A 6,341-nucleotide genomic window follows, 5' to 3' on the forward strand; every position below is an offset into this window, starting at 1 on the left:
GGAAAGATTATATGACTCTACTTATGCAAGAGATGCACAAGCAAGCTTTTAAGGATCGGGAAGATGCTTACTTAGCCCAATATCCACCCCTACTTCATTTAGCTAGGCAAGGGCTACTTGATCCTTCATGTCCTTTGCCTAGTTGGGCGGTGATGTGAACATTATTTGCGCACATTTAGTCTCCTAATTGAGCCTATTTTGCATACTATTATAACATTTTATGGCCATTTTATCCGTCAAAACCTTCCTATTTGCTTTTATATCGCATTTCATATGTTTTGTAGAAAAGGAGAGAATAAGGCGGAAATTCCCGTCTTTCGTGCATATTTGGAAGCTTATTGATGATAATAGATGGACTAGTATGAAGAGGAGGCAAGAATGATGGCCAAGTATGTAGGAATAAAGAGTATATAGAAAGGTCATAAGGTTTAAAGCAAGGAGGAAAAGCAAGGAAGCCATTCATGAAGAAAATTGCTCGGAACGCAAATCAAGGGCTGCTCCTTTGGCTCTGAAAGTATGCTAGTTTGAACGGCGTCGAAAAAACAAGTGATCTAGGCTTTTGAATCACTCCAATAGGAGTCCGGATGAGAAAATGACGTCCGTTTTACAATCCGAGGTCAAACAAAGAAGCTGTTCGGGAATCCGCGCATCCCGAGAAGAAGACGCCCGTCTTCCCCAAGACGCCCGTCTTCTGGCTGGGAAAAACAAGAAAATTCACTGGAGGAGAATCCGCCCGTCTTCTCCCAAATCCGCCCGGATTGCATCTTTAGAATCCGCCCGTCTTCTCCCAAATCCGCCCGGATTGCATCTTCAGAATCCGCCCGTCCCGACTCCAATACGCACGGATTCCTGCACAGCACAATTTCGTCTTCTCCAAGCTACAAAGAAAGAAGCCCTTCCTTCGAAAAATACCGGCTCCTCCCTACTCAATCTAAAAAGTGTAATTACTAGTTTAGCCCTTAGTTAACCCTAATGCATCCACCTAATTTCCACTATCCCATTTTTGTAAATTAATAGTGTGTGGTTTTTAGGAGGAAATTCTCTTAGATTAGATTAGGAGTAGATTAGAATAAATTATCATTTAATCTTTCCACAAATTATACATTAATCTCTTCTTAATTATTATTCAAGATTACTTTTGGGTAATTGAAGATTATTGGGTTATTATTGGAGGATTGACAACCTTCCATCAATCAATCAAGTTTCTTCTATTATTCCTTGCTTTATTATTTGGATCACCTCAAGTTTGGTATAATTCCTTTACTCTTTAATCTTTATTGTTCATTTCTTCATTCTATTATCATGTTTATACTTGTTGTGATGATTGATACCATTAATGACATGTTTCCCATGATGATGAGTGAGTAGTTACTTAGCTAGGATTAGTGGGTAATTAGGGAAACCAACATGGGATTGATTCTTGCTTAATCTAATATGTTTTCATGATTAAATTGCTTGCTCGTTGTGATGTCAACTTTATGCACATGTTATGTTTGATGAAATGCTAAGCCTATGAATCCTTGCATTTACAACCATCTCTTATCTACTCAACTTGACTTGTAAGATATAACCCAACTCAAGTCTTGTTAGATCATGCATAGAAGTTGAATAGGAGGAAACTAAGCTGACTTGTAGGTGTTGTACAATCTAATCGATTCGGCTCCGAGACCCAACTCTTCCTATAAACCGTAAGACATAAACCAACTCGGTTTCTCCACAACATTAATTGCTTGCAACTTTGTAAACATGTTTGTATGATCAATACCATGAATCCCCTATGACCCCATGATATCCTAGCATCTTTAATTAATTGTTTATATCCTTCTTTTATTGCTTGGTTTATTATAATATTTGCATTAGTCTAGACACAACTAAAAACCCAAACAAATTGTGACACTAGCATAAATTGAGATAGATAGACTTAGAACCCAAAGCACACCGTTCCATGGATCGACCTCGACTTACCACTAACTAGTTGTATGTTGAGTATTATAAATGTGTTTGATTGGATGACCCGACGACATCACGCCCCATATCAAAATGGCGCCGTTGCCGGGGATGGTGCTATGTGATTAAGTTCTTACTTGTTTGTCTATTTTGATTTTGCTTTCACCTTGAGGAACTTGTTCCTCAAGGATCGTTCTTACCATTTTTGTGTAGTTTCCATGTTTGTAGTTATATCTTTATCTTAGCTATGATGATGACCCAAGACTTGACATATGGAGTATATGGTGGATCTTTTGAGTATGACTATGGGTATGGGGAGTTTGAGGAGCAAGTCAACACAAACCTACCTTATTATTCATACAATGGAAATCCTAACTACTACCCCAATTTTTCCCACCAAAATCACCACACCCAATATCAAAAACAACCATCCACCCAAAACTCACTTTACAAACAATTCCAAATGCCACAATATGAGCACTTTCACACCCACCCACAACAAAAAGATGAGCCCAACTTTGACATTCAAGACATGGTTCTCCAAATGATGGGAGACCAATAAAACTTCTTCAAACAAGTGCTAGAGGAGAGCCAAAATAGAAACAATGTTCTCCAAAGCATTGTTACCCATGGTGAGGAGTTGGCAATTCAAATTGCCCAATTGAAAGCAACCCAAGAAACAACCCAAACAAACACTCCCCACCAATCCTTGAGCATTGAAAATGAATGTGAATTTGAGGCAATGACCTTTGATGAAGAAGATGTGAAGTGGGAAGAGCCAATCTCTTTGAGCTCTTGTGAGTATGAAAGTGTGGTATTTGATGATGAAGATATGAGGTTGAGTAAGCCAAATACTCTTAGCCTTTGTGAGTATGAGGGTGTATCATTTGAAGTAGATGTTGAGGTGTTGGAGAATGAGTTGGTGAAGAAGAGTGAAGCCCCTACTTATGATTCATATGGAGAAAGCGATGATGATGCATCTATGGAAGAAGATGATGAGGGAAATATGGACTCCAATGATGAATGGAGTTATGGGATTAGCTTTCTTGAGGAACCCATCCTTGAGAAGTTTGAAGATTGCTTCGATGAAGAGGAGGAATGCCTTCATGAGAACATTTTCAAACCCACTATGGAGCCCATGATAGTTGGAGATGACATTATGGACCTTCTCACAAAGGTCAAATCGTCATACAAGAATTACTTAGTGGAGAAGCTCAAAGAAAAGGTTAAGAAGGAGTCTATATGTGGAAATTTGGCATCCACTATCCCAACTCCTAAGACATCCCATCATCAATGCCATGAAAGTTCGCCTTCTATCCTTAGAGAATTGACTAGTCCAAGCATTTGCGTCATCATCTTTGGAATAAATAGGAGCAACCGGAAAACCCCCTATGACAAGAATCTCAAGTTTGTTAGTTTTAAGAGCCGGGAAGGCCATCATCACAAAGCAAAAGAGAAGGGGAAGGAGTTCAAAGGTAGGTCCCTCATAGATTGGCCCTACTCCATTTTGAAATGGTTCAAGACTTATTCATGCTTACTTGGGGACCATTCACAAACCTTTGATCAACTATTGAGAGCATTGAGCTCCATGGATAATGGAATATGAATGAGTTTGGTGGAGTCCTCCCTCAAACCACCATTTGTAAGATATCCTTTCCTTTGACTTTGCATTACATTTACACTTGCATTTAGTTATTTACATATACATTAAGCTTGCATTTGTATTATATTTCATATTGCATTTACATTAGTTAGTTCATATAGTATAGTTACATTGTAATATATCTTACATGATTCATGTAGTTAGTTGCATATAGACTAGAATTCATGCATAATCACTAATGGCCAATCCTATTCTTTTCTACACTAGAGATAGTGTTTAAATCGGTTTGGGGAGGTTTGATCATAGGTGACCATAGTCTACTAGAAGTCATGCATCATATAGTATAGTTTAGATTGCATTCATTTGTTATATATGTCATATATAATTGCTCTTAGTTAGAGCATGCATTCATTCATACCATATCATTGCATTTGTACTTTATTTCAAAAAAAAAATCAAAAATCCAAAAACATGTATTTCTTTTTCATTCCTACTCCTATATGTACATTGAGGACAATGTCCAAAATAAAGTGGAGGATGGGAATTTATATTCCAAAAATGCATAAAAATTGAAAAATTTCGAAAAAACACAAAAATATGTCTTTTAATTTCATAAAAACAAAAACCATAAAAAATTGAAAAATTGAAAAATCCAAAAATATGTTCATTTCCTTTGTAGTGTAGTCTTATATATATATTATTGTATATATTATGTTTGTCTATCCTTGTTCACATTGATTGACTACGCCACATCCGAGACATGAGGATATTGAAGACCGCATGGTATGATCTTTCCAATCTCCCTTTTCCTCTTTATGTTGATGACTATGTGGCTTTATTTTGATTGATGCGGTATAAATAATGTGAACTTAGGGCTTGCATTCAGTTTATATGACATATTAGTTGGTAGAATCATTTGCATTAGGATGTTTATATGGTAGTTGCATCATGGCATGTAGTTTGCATGTTAGAAAAATTTTGTGAAACCGTCTACTTGGGAAACTTGACAAGTTTATATAGGCCCTAGTAGATGCTTTTTCTTCTTAAGACTTTGCTTGTTAGAATGCTTGTAAAACACCCTAGGATGCGTCATGCTAGTATCTTTTGACCCATGGATTAAGGCCTAGTCAAGAGTACCTTGTGGTGTGATAACTCCTTGGCTACCGTTTATTCCAAGGTGACCCTTGAAACCATGCATCCATCATCCATGTTCTACTACGTTTTTGTCATCAAAGGGAATGGGCACAAAAAGAAATCAATTTGAGTTCAATGAAATGAAAAGTGAAAGAAAGTTTGCAAAATGCATCAAAAGAAAAGAGGAGCAAAAATAGACTCCTAAAGCTTCAAAAATAAGGCACCCTCCCTACATATGGGGTGACTTTGAAAATGTTCAAAAAGAAATGCAAAGAAAAGTTGAAAGTTGTCAAGTGTTGAAATGCCAAAAATCAAAAAGAAATGGCAAAAAGAAAGTGTTCTCAAATGTTATATTCCACAAGAAATTGGGGGGAAAAACAAAAACAAAAGCAAACTCCCAAAGTGAAACTCAAATATCTATTGATCCCTTTATCTATCGTATCCATTTTTGTGCATGGTAGAGAGGGGACGACCCTTCTTCTTGTCTAGGCAAGAGGGGGAATTCCGCGATCCTCTAGTGTTTCTAACACCATAGGGAGTCTACTTTTGACAAAAAGCATTTAACGATTGAGGACAAAGGTACCCTAGCTTGACACAATTTGGAGGTGATTTATTGGTATCCTTCTAGGCTTAGTAGTTTGAACAAATTGCATCTATGAAGGAGTGTGTACCCTTGAATTGCTTCCCTGGTAGATAATTCCCGCCACTTAGATGAGGAAAGTGGCTATTCTTTTGTAGATGCATCCATTACTTGATTTTGTGTGCTTAATGTTTGGATGTGTCGCCATTTTGGCAAGCCCCACCTTGCCTTGCAAGAAGGCATCCTATCTCATGGTTGTCTTGTTGTGAGTTGAAGGGGCGGAGTGAGACCCGCTAATTGTCTCATATCAGCTTTGTTATTAGGATAGTTTAAATAAAGGTCTAGTTTTTGTCACCTCTTTACTCGGGACGAGAAAAGGTTCGGTTTGGGGATATTTGATGGGAACATTATTTGCGCACATTTAGTCCTCTAATTGAGCCTATTTTGCATACTATTATAACATTTTATGGCCTTTTTATCCGTCAAAACCTTCCTATTTGCTTTTCTATCGCATTTCATATGTTTTTTAGAAAAGGAGAGAATAAGGCGGAAATTCCCGTCTTTCGTGCATATTTGGAAGCTTATTGATGATATTAGATGGACTAGTATGAAGAGGAGGCAAGAATGATGGCCAAGTATGTAGGAATAAAGAGTATATAGAAAGGTCATAAGGTTTAAAGCAAGGAGGAAAAGCAAGGAAGCCATTCATGAAGAAAATTGCTCGGAACGCAAATCAAGGGCTGCTCCTTTGGCTCTGAAAGTATGCTAGTTGGAACGGCATCGAAAAAATAAGTGATCTAGGCTTTTGAATCACTCCAATAGGAGTCCGGATGAGAAAATGACGACCGTTTTACAATCTGAGGTCAAACAAAGAAGCTGTTCGGGAATCCGCGCGTCCCGAGAAGAAGACGCCCGTCTTCCCCACAAGACGCCCGTCTTCTGGCTGGGAAAAACAAAAAAATTCACTGGAGGAGAATCCACCCGTCTTCTCCCAAATCCGCCCGGATTGCATCTTTAGAATCCGCCCGTCTTCTCCCAAATCCGCCCGGATTGCATCTTCAGAATCCGCCCGTCCCG

This window comes from Silene latifolia, chromosome Y, assembly GCF_048544455.1.
Source record: "Silene latifolia isolate original U9 population chromosome Y, ASM4854445v1, whole genome shotgun sequence".
Lineage (NCBI taxonomy): Eukaryota > Viridiplantae > Streptophyta > Magnoliopsida > Caryophyllales > Caryophyllaceae > Silene > Silene latifolia.